This window comes from Mustela nivalis (assembly GCF_964662115.1).
Source record: "Mustela nivalis genome assembly, chromosome: 10".
Classification (NCBI taxonomy): domain Eukaryota; kingdom Metazoa; phylum Chordata; class Mammalia; order Carnivora; family Mustelidae; genus Mustela; species Mustela nivalis.
In genome coordinates, this window is record NC_139029.1 from 20,343,248 (window position 1) to 20,361,350 (window position 18,103).

At 42.0% G+C, this 18,103-nt stretch overlaps 1 protein-coding gene across 34 annotated transcripts in view; it reads left to right on the forward strand.

Moving 5' to 3' along the window:
* EPB41 (erythrocyte membrane protein band 4.1) overlaps window positions 1-18,103 on the forward strand; it is a 189,916-nt gene that overhangs the window by 13,023 nt on the left and 158,790 nt on the right. For 12 of the 34 annotated variants that reach the window (XM_082684779.1, XM_082684747.1, XM_082684780.1 and 9 more), the window contains exon 1: window positions 6,325-6,583. The exons of 11 other annotated variants lie outside the window; for them this stretch is intronic. The gene's annotated coding sequence lies outside the window, so the exon portion shown is untranslated. Of the gene's footprint in view, window positions 1-6,289; window positions 6,584-18,103 lie in introns of those variants that run through there. 11 more of the 34 variants (XM_082684777.1, XM_082684766.1, XM_082684757.1 and 8 more) reach the window with 7 other exon arrangements.

An 18,103-nucleotide genomic window follows, 5' to 3' on the forward strand; every position in this document is an offset into this window, starting at 1 on the left:
TCTGGAGTCAGACAAGCTCGGCTTCTCAACTATACCCCTCCCTAGCTACATGACCCTGGGTGAACTGCCTCATCTCTCTGACTTCACCCCAAAGCTGCAAAATGGGGTTAAAATAGTATCCACTCCACGGGGTTGTTGTGAAAATTAAATAAGAGAAGGTGAGGTACCTTCTCTAATAAGAGAAGTGAGGTACTGAGGCACCTAGCGAGTACACTGTACATCTTTGCTGGTATGAGTACAATGACCACTGTGGAAATGCAGGCAATCTGTAAACCGTAAGAAGAGTGCTAGCAGTAAAGCCTGGCAGATGTGGATTTGCATCTGAACTTGGACACTTATTAGCTGGGTGACCCTGGGTAAGTGTTTTGCTTCCTCATGTGTAAAATGGGAATTATAGTCAAGGGACTATTGCGCAGGTTCCCTGACGTGCTGTATATAAAAAGTCCCTGGTACGCAGTGTTTGGCACATGTTTTCCACATAGTATAGACAAGGAAGAGAGGAGAAGGGACTTGGTGTAGACTCACACAGCATCTCAGTGGTGGAACTTTGATTTGAGCCCAGGTCTGCCTGCCTCAAAAGCCCACATTCCTTTTACCTCTTCTTGCCGTCAGCCATTTATTGGGATGATGGTAATGGTTCATTACCATTACCATTACCAATGGCTTATTGTTGAGGATTCACCTCGTTCATTTGAGACCCCCAGTGCCTCTGCTATGGAGGAAGAGCTCACTCCTCCCGCCTGCTTCCCTGTGGCTCCTCCTCCACCTCTCCTTAGTGAGGGTGGGGCCAGGCTAACTTTACCAGTTTTAGAAAGGACTCAGCTAGCTGGTGGCACTGAGACTCTCCCCGTGTTTCTTGGGAAACCCTCTAGACCTAGAGGATACCTGGGGAGAGACAATTAATGGGTGAAGCTTGAGTGAGCTGGAGGCTTTGCTGGATCAGAGTCATTAGGCTCACTCCAGCTGGCCAGAGAAGGGGGTTGGGGAGGGTCACGGCAGGCCAGATCCTTGTGTCCCCTCTTTGAATGTCCTAGGGCTATAGTCAGAAGCAGTCACAACAGCCTTTCCCTGGGGTTTTGGGACAGAGGTTGGGGTTGCTCATTCAGATCATTTCTAAACTGCTTTTCTGAGAGTGATGTAAAAGCCGCAGAGGACAGTGGTATCGCACAGACCTGGTTTAAGCTGTGTGATGTTGGGCAAATCACCTCACATTTCTGGGCTCTGATTTTTCAACTGCAGTTGAAGGTAATATTACTTTGTAGGATCTTTATGAGGCTTAACACAATAAATGCATATAAAGTACTTAGTGTGTACCCTGCATTTAGTAAATACCTAATAAATGCCTTTGTCATTATTCTTATTAACAAGTTATCTCTAATAACTTGGCCCTTAAGTTATCTCTAATAACTGGCTCTTCCAGCCTAGACATTTCTAGGTTTTTCTGGCTGTAGAATTTAGGTTGGCCTGCAGCTTTGAAAGGGAGATGTAGGCGGGCTCACAGGGAAGGCGGGGAACAGACGCCTCCAGTAGTGTGGTTCAGAAGACTGGCGTTCAAGTTTGGGCTCTGCCACTCTCTGCTATGTGACCTTGCACAAGTCCCTTCCAGTTTCTGCACCCATTTCCCAATCTTTTTAAAAGTCTGCAGCTTGGGCTTGACAATCTCCAAGGGCCTATCCAGTTTTAACATTTTGTGAATCTAGAGGCCTAGAGGAGTGTCTTAGCTACCGTCTATGCAGTCCTCTTACAGTTTCAACTTCCTTCCCTTCTGCTCCTCGTTTCTTGGAGTGTCTTCACAGCAGAAAGGACATCACTTGCCAACTCCAAAGTATGTATTTCAGTCACATTTTTTGATCTTAGTGTGCTTTAGGACCCAGCTCAATGCAATTGTTGCAAGCAAAGTGTATTGTGTCAGAGGGCAAAGCATGCTCTGTGTTTTCAAATACAAAGACAAGGTATTGTATAAAATCACTGCATATGCTGATTTCTTTGGTCTTTATCTCAGAAATGACCAGAACAGGCCACCTTTGTGCAATAATTGAAAAAAAACCAACAACGCTGCAATCAGTGCATTCTAAAAAAAGGGATCATAGGTATGCTTAGATAAAAGGATGTTTGTTGAGTAAACAAGATAAAGATGGAACAGTAAACCTATATATTGGACATCTAGGTTAACTAAATTATGGTATATCCACTTGAGGGCACTACTAAAAATGGTGATGCAAATGTCACAATATATTATTAGGTGGAAGAACTCAGTTCAAAAATAGTATGATTTAAGTTTGAAAAAAGAATTAGGTTGAACTATACAGTGTCGCTTGACCATTTTTAACTTATACAATCAGCAATTTTGTATGACTAAATTTAATATACATTAAAAAAGTGTACGTGTAAGAGAAGGTATTAGAGGGGAAGTCCGCCTCCAAAATATTGGTGGTAGTTATTTCTGATTGATGATTTTAGGATGATTTAAATCTTTTTCTTCTTATTTAACTGTATTTTCTTTCTTTTTTATTGTTAAGTAATCGCTACACCCAGCCTGGGGCTCAAACTCACAACCCTGAGACCAAGAGTCGCACGCTCCATTGACTGAGCCAGCAAGGCGGCCCTTATTTAACTATATTTTCTGTAGTACTTGAACAATTCAAGTACTACTACTAAAAATAATTGCCTAGATTGACATACCATTGTATGAACAGTAATTTTCCTTATCATAGCCTTTTTATCATTTGTGTTTAAAAGGTCTAAAATGGCTGCAGCCTCACGACCGTGGGCAGGTTGGAAAGACAATTCTAATCTTCATGTACTTCTGTTACAAAGATTGATTTTTATTCAATAGTGACTGTTCAGAACACTTTGCTGGTGGGCCCAGCTTTTCAAAACCCTCTTCATCTCTTGCCACTCTGCACAACAGACAAATGTTTTCCATGAGCCCCATCACTGGGGCGTAAGGCCAGCTGTGTCCCTAATCCGCCCACGTCCCAGATTTGGGATGGTTCAGGCTCCAACTGTTTTCCCCTCTCTACCCCTGCTGTCTCCCAACCTCATCTCTTCCAGGTCATTGAAGGCCCCAGCTACCATCCCTGGCCTTCCCCCCTGGTCACCATCTAATTTCACCCTCTTCTGTGCAGCTGGTGTTTGAGCTCAGTTTGTAATAGGAAAGGATTAGGACCTTTTCAAGCTGTCTTTTTTCTTTTCTTTCTTTCTTTCTTTTTCTTCTTTTTTTTTTTTTCCCTTAGTGCCCTTGACCGCTCCAGGGGCTGATAGGCAGCAAGCAGGGCCTGTATTCCCTAGGAAGGAACAGGAGGGGTCTTGGAGGAGGCAGTGGAGGGCTCAGCTGGCAGGCGGGATAGAGATGGCCCCTGGAGACCCCAACCTGGGGCTTGGAGTATGGCACAACTGCCACCCAGATGTGAGCATGAAGCAGGCAGGCAGGGAGCGGAGTTTCTGCCTAGAAAATTAGCCTCAGGGATGGTGCTTGGGACCTTTACCCTTGGGACCCAGGGGCTGCCTCTGCGGCGGGAACTGGAACTGGATGTCTGTATGCAGAGGCCTCTTCTGAGAGGGCAGCTGGGCACATGACTACGGGTAGTTTGGGAAGCTTCTCTGCCTTCAGACTGGGCATTACTTATCCCCCTACTCCCTACTATGTGGTGGGTCCAGCTACACTCTGGGTAGAGCACTTTGCCTCACAGGTGACGGTGTGTAACTTAATAAGAAAACCAGTCATATATGCACAGTACTTTAGAGTTTACAAAGCCCTTTCATCTCCAGGCTAAGAATTGAAAGCGAAGACTGGAATTCTGATTGTAAAAGCCTGGGCCAACAGTTTTGGTGTGGTGTTGCAGAGTACTATGATTAGGAGTGGTTTATACATGCCTTAGTTTAGCTATTTTTTTCTTAGCCTGAGACCACTACATTTTTTTAGAGTGATGATTGCTAAGTACTACGTACTCCATTCATGCAAAGGAGGCTTTTAATTTTTTAAAGTTTTTAAAAAAGATTTTATTTATTTATTTGACAGAGAGAGAGTGATAATAAGTAGGCAGAGAGAGAGAGAGGAAGCAGGCTCCCTGCTGAGCAGAGAGCCCGATGCGAGGCCCGATCCCAGAACACTGAGATCATGACCTGAACCAAAGGCAGAGGCTCAACCCACTGAGCCACCCAGATGCCCCGCAAGCAAGGCTTTTTAAATATGATGTGTCTTTGGCTGCACTTCATGGGATAGAGACTATCGGTTTTTATGAATCTAAATTTGCTGGATAACAAAGTGGTCAGGGTGGTGACTGATCTTCAGGATTTATCCTTCATGGTACCAGATTTCCAGGTCTGATATGGAGGAAGCCTGTGAGGCACAGACACAGTAGGATGGAGCTCCCTGAATCAAATGTATGGCTTAATCGGAAAACCTGAGGCAGGGAACCAGAATATTCAAGAGTAGGTGCTTCATGTCAAGTATACAGAATGACCCTGATCTGACCTTACTAAGCTTCAGCTTCCTTATATGTAAAATGGGGATAATTTGTTCACTTGCCCAACAAACATTTATTGACTATGCACTGTTCTGGAAGATGGAAGGCAGCTATGCTCACCACTATACCACCAACGCTGCACTGTTCTGGAAGATAAGAGGGACAAAATCCCTGTCCTCTAGGAGCTTGTCATTTAGTGGATCTAAACTGCAACAATGTATTGAGAGGAGCAATAAATAAATATACAGAAAGTCAGTAGAAGTGAGGGCTATGAAGCAAATTAAAGCAGGGCAAGGTAAAAATAAAATCTCAAAATAAAAGGGGGTTGGTGCTTGGCTGGCTAAGTTGGTAGAGCATGTGACTCTTGGTCTTGAGGTTGTGAGTTCGAACCCCATGTTGGGTGTAGAGACTACTTAACAATAAAATCTTAAAAAAAAAAAAAAGGGCAGGGCAAGGGTATGTGGGTGGAGGCTGTTTTAGACAGGGTAGTCAGGTAGTCCTCAAGTGGTTCACTTAGGATGTTTCAAACAGATAATTCATGCAATGTGCTCAGCTCAGTGCTGACAACAATTGAGAGCTTAACAAACATATTATTAGGTCAGCCTGCTCCACACCTTTCAGTCCATATTTTAGTCTCTGAATAGCAGTAATAATGAACACTTATGTAGCTCTTGCTATGAACTAGGCACTGTTCTAAAACCTTTTACATATCTTAACTGATTTAATTCTTAAAATAACTCTTAGGAGGTAGAACTATCATTATCCCCTTTTATGGGGTTAGAAACAGACACAGAGAAGTCCAAACAGTGAGGGAGGACTGGAGGCTGGGAACTGAACCCCAGCTGTCTGTTTCTAGAGACTGAGCTGTGGATGGGAGGGGGCTGTGATCAGATAGATACCAGGAGACAGTGAAGCTGGCATAGGCAGGTTCTGATGTCAGATGGCCTGGCTTCTTATCCTGGCAGGTCTAAACCTCTCTGCCTCAGTGTCTTCATCTCTAGAATGGGAATATCAGAACCTTTCTTACCTTATAGGGACCGTGCTTTAAAACATGAGCCTTCATTCTGCTGTGTGGGGTCCCAGCCTTTTCAGAGTCCAGCCTGGCAGGGAGTGCGAAGAGTCAAGGGGCCTCTGAAACTTCTGAAAGGAAATAAAGGCACATCAGGCAACTGTCAGAGCGACCCTAAATTCAGCTGGGGTGCAGATCTCGGAAGTTAGGCCTTTATGATTTTGAGGGTGCCAAGGTGGAACTGGGAGGTTCTTAAATGCAAAAGACAGGTGAAATCTTGCGTGGCCACAACATTCAGCTTTCGGGCCTTGCACAATTGCCTGGAGAGGTAAGACCTCCACGAATGTCAGGGTGTGAATGGCACCTAGGGACCTTCAAGTTAGTAAATGGGGAAACTGAGGCCCAGAGAAGCTGAGTGGCTTACCCAAGGTCACGAAGTGCATTAGTGGGCAGTCAGCTGGTAGAAGCCTCGGCTTTCCTTGAGGTTTTCAAATCTCAGCCTCCTACCTGGACGTCCTCTGGGTGGAAAGGGCCTCACCTCGGTCCCGGGCACTAGCTGCCTCATTCCCCACGTGGGTACTGCAGGGGCCCGGAAACCCGGGACTCCCTAGCAAGTTCTACCTGCGCTTGCGCATATGAGTCCAGCCCCTTGCCTTTTCCCCTCTTTTTCCTTCTCCTCCCCGGCCCTTACCAGCCTAGAGGAGGGGGAAACTAGAGAAGCCCAGAACTTGTCCTCAGCCAATGGGCTGGCGGGCCGTGAGCCCGGCCCCCTCCCTCCCTCAGGCGCCGTCCAATAGAAATTTACTACAATGTTGTGGCGAACGGAGGGGGAGGGGCGCGCGCGGGCTGGCTGGCTGCGGGCCGGGCGGCCTCGCCTCACAGAGCGAAGGCGGGAGGGCGCGCGCCGGGGCCGCCTGCTCGCTCGCTCACTCGCTCCCTCCCTCCCTCCCTCCGCCGGTGGGTTAGTCAGTCAGTCAGTCCACCAGCAGCCGGCGGGCCCGCAAGCCGCAGAGGGCCAGAATCTCGGCGCCGGCGCCTTCTCCTGCCATTGTTCGTCGGGCGGCTGCAGCGGCGGGCTCAGGAGCCCGGGCCCCGGGGGCCACCGGTGAGACGAGGCGGCTGCGACGCGCGAGCGGGGTTGGGGGTGGTGGTGGCGCGGAGCTGTCCCCGAGGGGACGGTCCTGGCGGCCGCGGCGGCGCCGCAGCCTCTTTGTCTGCAGCCCCCCGCAGGCCCCGGGCCGGGGGCGCGGGCTCCCGGGCCTCTGCGCGCCGGAGGCTGAGGGGCTGCAGCCGGGACGCGGCCGGCCTGAGCAGAAGGAGGCGGGGGCTGGCGGCGGGGGAGCGTTGCAAAGTTGGGCTTGGGGTCTGTTTTTGACGAGGTCCGCCCATCACTGTCCACGGGCAGGAACCTTGGAAGGAAACCGAATGGAGGAGGATTGCGGGTTCCAGGCGGTGAAGGTGTTGGGGGCAGCCGCAGAGCAGTTTCTTCCTGACGAGGTGGCTGGGCTGTCTGCAGAAGTCTGGCACCATCTGAGGGCTGGAGGGAGCCCTGGAAGGACAGGGAGGCCTTCCCACCCCGAACTGCCGCCCCGCTGAAAGAATCCCCCGACCCCGAGGGCTCTGCCGCGCTCCCCTCTAGTCTTCGCGGTTCCCAGGGACCAAAGGGTTAAATCTATTCTCTCAGCATCGTGACCTCCTTTTTCAGTTCCTGCATCTGTCGGCTTGGAAATATTTCCTCCTGCTTGCTGGGCTGCTTCTACCTGTGGGGAGGCTGGATGTGGGCTCGCGCTCCAAGAGGCACCACCCGGCGATTGTTCCGGGCGGGGGGCTTGCCACACCTGGTCCATCCGCCCCAGGAACGCGCGTCCTCCGGAGGGAAAGTGATCTCACGTGCAACAGACAAATTGCTGACGGATTGGTTTCTGGCCACATGATAGTCACTGTCATCCTGTTGTGCCTCTGTGCCCTACCATGAATGCCTCGTCTGTGGGGACTTGGCGTTTTTTGGCACGTACTGCTGATTAGGAGATAGGTGTTTTGTTTTGTTTTAAGAGGTGCCGAACCCTGTTTTTAGTAGTCTGGGTGATTTCACAGGTGCTATTTTGTTCTTTCTGTTTTTAGGGGAAAATTACAAGAAATGGTTATGTCTTGTGTCTTGGATTTATGCTCTCTTGAGGATGCACTGTATATGCTGTTGCTCACTGCTGTTTTCCGTATTCTCAGTCCTGGCAAAGATTTTAGTTCATTTATGCTCTTATTTATTTATTTTTTAAAAAGATTTTATTGATTTATTTCAGAGAGAGAGAGTGCCAGCACAACCAGGGGGAGAGCAGGCAGGGGGAGAAACAGGCTCCCCATCGAGCAGGGAGCCCTATGTGGGGGTGGATGGTCCCAGGACCTCAGGATCATGACCTGAGCTGAAGACAGAGGCTTTAGGGTCTGAGCCACCCAGGCATCCCTGGTTTATGTTTTTAATCAAGCAGTTGATATACATATCCCCCCTTACTTTTCATGGAGACTTGATATACTCTTTATTTCCCTAAGTTGGAAACATCAGAAGTTCTTTGCCAGCTGTATAATTTTTGGTTTTGTGAATAGTTTTTTGGGGTGTTATTAATGTAATCCATGTAGAGTAGGTCACAGGATATCTGGCACACAGCACTCAATAAATGACATAAAAAAATGGTTATAAACGAACATCAGATTGCCTTGGAATCAAGGTGCTAATTCAGAGTGCTTTCTCCACGAAGGTTATAATTAAGGTAAACACGGGAGTTATTCATACCTCTGGGGGAAACTGAAGTAGGGTTATCTTTGCCACTATTAAAAGTGAACTCACTGGCAAACCCAACTCAGTCTGCTAACCTTCTGATTTCTCTTTCTTTTAGTAATAAAATACACTTTTTTTCTTATACAGTTGGATTCAGGCTTGGAAAGAAATGTTTTTAATTTTTAGGCCTTGTCTAAATTCTCCCAACATTTATACTAGTGTTTTATTACAAATATACCAAAAATTTTTAAAAAGATTTTTATTTATTTGTCAGAGAGAGAGAGAGAGAGAACAAGCAGGCAGAGTGACAGGCAGAGGCAGAGGGAGAAGCGAACTCCCGCTGAGCAAGGAGCTGGATGTGGGACTTGATCCCAGGACCCTGGGATCATGACCTGAGCTGAAGGCAGGGGCTTAACCAACTGAGCCACCCAAGCGTCCCAATATACCAAATATCTTATAGATAAGCCCCCTTTCTACCTTTCTACCTTTATTTTCTACCTTTCTACCTTTATTTTCCTTATTACTTGTATTTTTCAACCAAGAAGAACTGTTCAGTAATAACTCCTGCTTTCCCATTTGTGTCTCTTTGGCCATGCAGTTCCATATATGTTCTTCCTGACTATTTTCAGGTCTTTTACCTTGAAAATGTGACATATATTAATAATTTGAAGTATGGGGAAAAGTTCCATATGTGGAAGGAATTTGATGGGCTTTTTTGTTTTGTTCTGAATTTTCTTTAGAGACTCATTGGTATGGCCAGCTAGTTCAGTTTTTTTTCTTTTTTTAAAAAAAGATTTTATTTATTTATTTGACACAGAGAGAGAGATCACAATTAGGCAGAGAGAGAGGCAGAGAGAGAGAGAGAGAGAGGGAAGCAGGTTCCCCGCTGGGCAGAGAGCCCAGATGTGGGGCTCGATCCCAGGACACTGAGATCATGACCTGAGCTAAAGGCAAAGACTTAACCCACTGAGTCACTCAGGCGCCCCTAGTTCAGTTTTCTTTAGCTGGTGTTTGTTAAAGGACTTAGGTCCTCAGTGTCCCATTGATATGTGCAGCCTTTAGTAGTAGATGATGGCTGATGGTGGATTAAGAAAACTACTTAGGGCTTCTATTCTACTCAGAGCTAAGAGCTCTACTGGTCAATGAGTTTAATGCTTGGAAATTCTGGCTGTCAGCAGATCGACTAAGCTAACAGAAATAAACAAAGCTAGGGGCATCTGGGTAGCTCAGTTGGTTAAGTATGTGGCTTCAGTTTGGGTAGTAATCTCAGGGTCCTGGGAGTGAGCCCCTCATTGCACTCCCTACTCAGCAGGCAGCTCCCCCTGCTTGTGTGCTTGTGCTGTCTCTCTCTCTCTCTAAAAAAAAAGAAAAGAAAAAAAAAAAAGAAAAAGAAAAAAAGAAAGAAATAGACTAAGCCAATAGACCCATCTTTTAGGTCAGTCTCTGCTTTCTTTATGCATCTCTTCTCTTTCTTGGTGGTTGGTCTAAGGTCAACATTTCCTTAAAGTCTGTTAAACACTCAAATCATATTTGTTGTTTTCAAGGAGTAGATATGTTGAACAAACCTGTTTTAAACTAGACTTATCCTCAATATAAAATATAAAATAACATGATATAATTTATATACTAGCAAAGTAATACACACATTTTCCTCTTTGCTTATTTAAAAATGCTTTCATCTTATCCCCTTTCTTTTTTCCTTACAAAACACTGCTAAGGTGGGACACCTAGGTGGCTCAGTCAGTTAAATGTCCTGGGATCGAGCCCCTCATTGGGCTCGTTGCTCAGCAGGGACCTGCTTCTCCCTCTGCCTCTGATTTTCCCTGCTTGTGTGCTCCCTTGTGCATGTGCTCTCTCGCTTTCTCTCTCCCTGTGACCAAAACAACAACAACAAAACAACACTTTAAAGCTAATATCTAAATTAATACATAATTTTTTTATTATTTTAATTTTTGGGGAAGATTTTATTTATTTTAGAGAGAGAGAGACAGTAGGGGCAGATGGAGAGAGAGAATCTTTAGCCCACTCTGCACTGATCTCACAACCTTGATGTCATGACCTGAGCAGAAATTAGGAACCGGATACTTAACCAACTGAGTCACCAAGGTCACCCCAAAATTAACAAATGATTTTAAATGATACCTGTCTCCTCTGGAAAAAAATGGTTGTTGCATTTGTTGAGGTATGACCTATAAATTTTTTCCTGTTATTCTTTTTTGTCAGGTTTGTGCCCTACATTTAAAGTTCACCAGTGTGATGTTTTTCTTGGTGCAGCTTGAGTTTAGCATTTTTTGAAATTGCAGAGCTAGACTTTCATCTCATTCTTCAGTTTTTATGGTCTTAATTTTAAACAAATTCATATTATGGGAGATGGTGTGCTCTCCCCCCAAACACCAAAGACAGTGTTATTTGGTTTCCTTCCTACTTTTGCTAAAGAAAGCTTCAGAGTTAAGTCTGTCAGAGTGTTGGCTAAAAGTCACAGGATTCTTGAATTCTCTGCAGGTATTTTGATATGCACATCTAGAGATTGTGATTTAAAAATATATGGCCTAGGGCGCCTGGGTGGCTCAGTGGGTTAAGCTGCTGCCTTCGGCTCAGGTCATGATCTCAGGGTCCTGGGATCGAGTCCCCCGTTGGGCTCTCTGCTCAGCAGGGAGCCTGCTTCCCTCTCTCTCTCTCTGCCTGTCTCTCCATCTACTTGTGATTTCTTTCTGTCAAATAAATAAATAAAATCTTAAAAAAAAATATATATGGCCTATAATTTGTGATGTGAGTGATAGGGCTTACATATATTGTTTTCTGAATGTCCAATCCAATTTAATACTGGTGATCTGATTTTATAACTTTAGTATCTCAGTGGCTATGAGGGGTTGCTGAATTTGGTTCTGAAATCAAGAGGAGCACATGTTTAGACCACAGTCTGTTTCCCTGTTATCTAAGGAGCTGGCCAGCTCAAGTGCTGCCAGTGTATTTTTCCAAGAGTCTTATCAAATTCATGATTGGTCACATGGCATGTTCAGATGCAGATTCATCCCTACCTCTAAAGAACTTGTTTTTTCCTCTGTCGCTTGAGAGTGGAAGCACCTTATTTTATTTGTGAGCTAAGCAATAATAATTGTAAGAACTTTATTCTTATGAACAACTTTCCTTTTTTCTCTAATACCTCCAATGATGAAACTTAAAAACTTTTAAAAGAAGCCTCTGAATTTATCAGTTATGGGCCTTATTTATATAGAGAATCTAGAATTTTTGGAAGTTAATCGATTCATTTCATTTATAATAGCTTTTAGGTGAGAAGAGCGAGATTCTAAATGTATGTGTTAATTTTTGCTTTTTATTTAAGTTTGTTGTTATGCCATTGGTGGCTTACTGTGTTGTTTTTATGAGTAAAATCATGGGATGTTCAGTAAAATGCAGTGTAACAAATACTCTGGTGTAAACACTGAGTTAAATTAGTATTTTGATTTACTCTGCTGTTATTTAATGAATACATAGTGAGAAAGATTAACGGAGCTATAGCAATGGACAGTATTCAGAAACTGAAGGCTTTAGAAAGGAGAACTTTGATATTTTATTTTGAGTGCTGATCTTATTTAGAATTAACTGCTTCACTGACACTGCTTCACGTGTTGGTTTTAGGAAAGTTTAGTGAGAGCATCTGATTATGATGAAAGTCTATTTATACTTATTTTTGTTAATTATTTTTAATTTAAATGGGATTGTATCTACCTTGAAGTATTTGAAAATAAATTGACTAGCTGTTTGGACTTTAAAGAAAAGCAAAATACCAGTATTGGGTGTGGTCAATACAATACAATACAATACAAGGAATGACTTGAGACTTTAAAATACCCTTCCCCCAATCCTTATTAGTTTCCTCCAAAGTCACCCTAAATAAATATGCTACCCTTAAAAGTCTCTTGTATTGAAATTCCAGAGCCATCCTGGCATCATGTCTGTTTTGTTATTGCACTTATTAAGACCAGTTCTCCTATTGCAGTTATCTCTTAATTATCTCCAGGATAAAGCCATATGGATTAAACTGTGATTAGTTATTGCTGTCTCTCTTTCATGGCTGAGGGTTCTTTGTGTCACTGATACCGAATTAATCTAGGCCTTCTATCATTCAACTCTCAAGAAAATCTCTGTAGAAATTAAAATTGTTTCTTAGCTATGTGTAGTGGAGCCTTGAGTAGGGTTAAAGTAATCTTGGCAGATTACTTTAGGAAGTAGGAAGAGGCAAAATTGTCTGATGGAATAGAATAGGTTGGGACTGTGATTAAATATTTATATTGGAAAATAAGATTGGAAGAAGCAGTAGATACTCCATTAATATTATCTAATTCTTTTTCTATATATTCAATGTATATGTATAATTCTGTTATATAATAATAGGAACAGGAACACCTCAATTTTTTTTGGAAATAGGTGGAAATAATAAGATAAAATAAGATACAATATTTACTCCTGAATTTAATTTTGATTTATAAATGCAGCTTACCTGCTTCTTGTGCCTTCCATCCTCTACAAAAAGTATCTTAATCCAAACCAACTTTTGGTAGACCCTCTATATGTCTGAATTGGAGCACCGGATACAACATAGACTGAGGTTTAAATATTTTCAACATTAATATTCATTTAGAAAACTTCTATATTCTCTTTTGATAATATCTGATTAAGTCATAAAAAAGTTATAGGAGTTTTGAAGAATCCCCAGTGATTTAACATAATTAAAGCATGGGGTTATTTTGTATTGGTTAAATTTAAGCCCGTGACCCACAAGTGAAGTAGAAATGTAAGCTCTTGGTAATTTATATTCATATAGTACTATATATTCATATAGTACTATGTCAAGGTTGAGCTGTGATTGCTATTCAGCTATTACTTAATGCTTATATAAATTAAATAATCCTATTAAAATAATTTCAATACAATGAGATCTTAATAGTATATCTTTGAATACATCATCGTATAAAGAATTGCCATTTTAATTTATATGTCAAGGTTTTTTTTTGGTTTCTTTTTTTGTTTTTTTTTTTTTAAGATTTTACTTATTTATTTGACAGAGAGAGAGAACACAATAGGGGGAGCAGCAGGCAGAGGGAGAAGGAGAAGCTGGCTCCTCCCCAAACAGGGAGCCTGATGCCAGGCTCAGTCCCAGGACCCTGGGATCATGACCTGAGCTGAAGGCAGATGCATAATGACTGAGCCAGGGACGCAACCCTATATGTCAAGTATTTTCATTTACCAATTCAAAATTGTATGTATATTCAAGGGAGAAGTGTTTCACTTTGATGATACATTTGGGAAGGTTATTGAAATAAATGTTTCTGTCTAGTTTTGACCATATAGACACAGGCAGAACTGTGAAGAGTTCCAAGGATTTAAGCCCTCAAATTTTATTTATTTTTAATTTTTGTTTTTTATTTATTTGTAAGAGATTTTATTTTTAAGTAATCTCTATATCCAATATGGGGCTTGAAACCACAGCTCTTGAAATCAAGAGAAGAATGCTCCACCAACTGAGCCAGCCAAATACCCCAGGCTCTCAAATTTTACCTGTCAACTATTTCAGTATGTAATAGGGACTCATGGAAGGAATCTTAAAGAGGCTTTTTTTTTTTTTTTTTTTTTGCTACCACCCACTTGCTGTTTCTTGCCCTTTTATCTTTTTTAATGATTCAGAGAATTGACACTATTGCTAACTTACTACCTGTGAGTCCTACTAATTTTGATGGTAGTATGTAATTATATAAACCTTTCGCATGGTGTCATATGATGTTGTATATATGTCCTCCCACACATGTGTCTTTAGAGTAATTTCTTTCCATCTGGTGTTGGAAATGAGCTCTTTGTGTGGTTATTTTTAAATCTTCAAGCTTTCTGGCATCCTCAACTCTTGAAATAACATAGTTACTTTTGAAGGCCAAAAAATCCATATAGTATATTTAGTGTTTTTTTTCCAGTGAAAATGTAAATAGTATTTTATTTTAAAAATCATATCCTGTGTTCTAAATAGGCAACACATGTATTTTATTTTTAGATGGTCTCCAGATAATTCTGTTAAAAGGTAGGAAATAATCAGTCGGTTGTTGCCAAGTAGATAAAGTAAAGGAGACGTACTTAAGGGAAAGGATGCCAACAATAAGAAACCTGTTAGAGGAAAGAGGTTTCAAAGATATTTATTCTCTGAAGGTTTATTGATATCCTTTTCTGAACTCTTAGAGTATTTATTTGTAATATATCAGATTTGTTGTGTGTGTGTTTTTAAAAAAATTTTTAAAAATATTTTATTTATTTATTTGAGAGAGAGAGAGAGAGAGAGAGATTGAGAGAATGAATGGGAGGAGGGGCAGAGGGAGAAGCAGACTCCCTGTGGAACAGGGAGTATGATACAGACCTTGATCCCAGAACCTTGGGATCATGACCTGAGTTGAAGGCAGATGCTTAACGGACTGAGCCACCCAGGTACCCTGTTGTGTGTTGTTTTATATTGTATATGAAACTGCTATTCCCCAATGAGATTGCCAGCTTCTGGGGGGGCAGAAGGTCAATATCATGTCTTTCATTTCATCCTTATCCCCCAAACACAGATACTGTATAACACATTAGCTAGATACATAAAATAGGGGACACACTAGACATATAGATGTATAGTGAGAATATGATGTCCTGGGATAATTAAGATTTATGACTTGAGTTGTAATGCTGACTGCTTCTGATTGCCTCTCTGTGTATGTGTGTGTGTCCTATTTTTTTGGAAAGTAAGTCACAGATATCATGACACTTTACTCCTAAAATGCTTTGTTATGCATATCCTACAAAGACATTATCCTATATAACTACAATACCATTATTATACCAAAGGAAATTAATAATATTTTCATAATAGCAATCATATATATGGATTGGATATTGGTTGATATTATATATATTGATATATAAATTTATATATATATATAAAATATATATTGGTTGATAATGTGTATGTATGTATGTGTGTATATGGCATGGAGCCCAGTGTAGGGCTTGAGCTCACAACCCTGAGATCCAGACCTGAGTTGAGATCACGTGTTGGGCACTCAACTGACTAGGCCACCCAGGCACCCCAATATTCAATCTCTATTTTAAGAGATTATTGTCATCTGCTTAGCAAGATTCATCTGATAATTCTTCTCAGATGCTATTTTTGTTGACTTATTCTTGCTAGTTGTCCCTCTCTAATATGACCATTAATGAACACTGGTGTTTGTAGGACCAAAAAAACTAGCACTGGGGTGAATGATTGCATAGTGATCATAGCATCATTTATAAATAAATGTACTAAAGAATATATCAGGTGGCCAAAGGGCAAGGTATTTCTGTTTTGTTTGGTTTTAGATTTTTATTATGTCTATTGTAGTAGGCACCCTTTAAGGTGGTCCCCAGTGATTCCTGCCTCCTGGTATTCATGCCCTTGTGTAATCTCTTCCCCTCGAGTGTGGCCTGGACTTAACTTCTAATGAACAGAATACAGCACAAGTGGTGGGATGTTACTTCCAAGATTAGGTTACAAAAGGCTGTGGCTTTTGTCTTGGTCCCTCTCATCTTCGACTCTCATTCTGTCCCTTGGATTTTCAGTTGCCATAGCCTAAGAATGTATAGGCAGCCTGGGTAGAGGCCTGCATGGTGAGAAACCAAGTCTGTCAGCAGCAGTGTAAGTGAGCTTGGAAGCAGATCTCTGAGGCCTGATAACAGCCATGTGAGTAAGCTCAGAAGTAGATTTTTCAGGCAGAGTTGAGTCTTGAGTTGAATGCAGACATGGTTGACACTTGACTACAGTATCATGAGAGACCCTGAGCCAGAGGCACCCAGCTAAGTCATGCTTGAATTCTTGATCTGTAGAAATTGAAATAATAAATGTTTATTGTTTTAAGCCACCAAGTTTTGGGGGTAATTTTTTTTTTTCCTGAGATTTTTAAGTAATCTCTACACCCAATGTGGGGCTTGAACTTATAACCCCAAGATCAAGAGCCACGTATTTCACCATCTGAGCCAGCCAGGTGCCCTGTTTTGGGGATAATTTGTTGTATAAGAATAGATAGCTAATACATCTACCATTTACTAATTTAATAAATATTAATCATCTGTTTTTAAAATTTTTTATTATTATGTTCAATTTGCCAACATAGAGTACATCATTAGTTTTTGATGTAGTAGTTGCATATAACACCCAGTGCTCATTACAACATTCATCTGCTATTTTTAATTTTTTAATTTTGTAAAAAAAGATTTTATTTATTTATTTATTTATTTACTTATTTGACAGACCGAGATCACAAGTAGGCAGAGAGAGGAGAGAGAGGAGGAAGCAGGTTCCCTGCTGAGCAGAGAGCCCAATTCAGGCCTTGATCCCAGGACCCTGGGATCATGACCTGAGCCAAAGGCAGAGGCTTTAACCCACTGAGCCACCTAGGCGCTTCTCATCTGCTATTTTTTAAAAGATTTATTTATTTTAGGGAGGTGGGAGGGACAGAGGGAGAGAGCATCCTCAAGCAGATTCCCTGCTGAGTGCAGAGCCTGATGTGAGGCGTAATCCCAGGACCCTGAGATCATGACCTGAGCTGAAATCTAGTCAGTCACCTAACAGACTGAGCCACCCAGGCACCCCAATCATCCACTTGCCAAGCACTGTCCTAATTGCATTGGGACACACAGTGAATAAAGTAGAATAGAAGTGTCTCTTCTTCTGGAGCTTACATTTTAATTGGAGAGAACAGATAATAAACATATATACAAATCAGGCATAGAGTAAAAGATTTTTGTGAGGACCAGGGAAAGCAGGGTAAGGGGGCAAAGAGGGAGGTAGGGTGGATACTTTAGGTAGTAGATAGAGTGGTCAGAGACGACCTGTCTGGTTAAGGTGACTTTGAGTAGAGTCCTGAATACTATCTAGAGAAGAGCATTCCAGGCAGAAGAACAGTCAGCACAAATGTTAAGCATGTTTGGTATGTTTGAGAAACATTAAGTAAGCCAGTACGGTGGGTTCAAAATGGTAAATGATCTGGGGGAAAATGGTAGGAGTTGAGTTCAGAAAAGTTGAGGTAGGAGAAGGAGCATTTCTTGTAGGGCCTTGTTGGTTATGCTGTAGACTTAGCATTTTTTTTCTGAGACAAGAATTCTTGGGAGGATTTTGAGCAGAGGAATGGCATGTTCATTTATTTCTTGTATATTAATTGATTATGCACAATGAGCAGGACCTTGTGGGTATATGTGATCACAAAACGTAGAAGACGTGACCTCTGTCCTAAGGAAGTGTAATGATCTAGTGTTAGTAGAAATGATGGCATGCACAAAAGATTTAAGAGTAGAGCCAATATGTTGTGGAAAGACATGTAATTAAGGGGGAAAGCACAGAGCAAAACCTAGATTAAAATTCTGGCTCTTCTACTTGGTTTAATACATTTCAGTGACTATTCACTGGGTGGTATTATATGGGAGATAAAATAATAGTGCTAGTATTTATTGATGACCTGTTATGAGCTTAGCTCTGTGCTTTATAGATATGACATAGGTGTTAAAGAGTATGAGCTCCAGGGCTAGAATGTCTGGTTTTAAATTCTAGTTGTGTCACTCTTTAGCTGGTGACTTTGGGCAAATTACTTAATTTCTGTACCCCAATGTTTATTATATAACCTAGAGATGATAAACACATTTATACCTTTTAAGGTTGTTATAATGATTAAATGAGCTAATATATGTAAAGTAGTTAGAATACTGGCACTAGACAAATGTTAGCTATTATTTTTGCATTTAAACCTCATCAGAACCCATGTGCTGCAGGTGTGATTAATCCCATTTTACATTTCAAGTAGC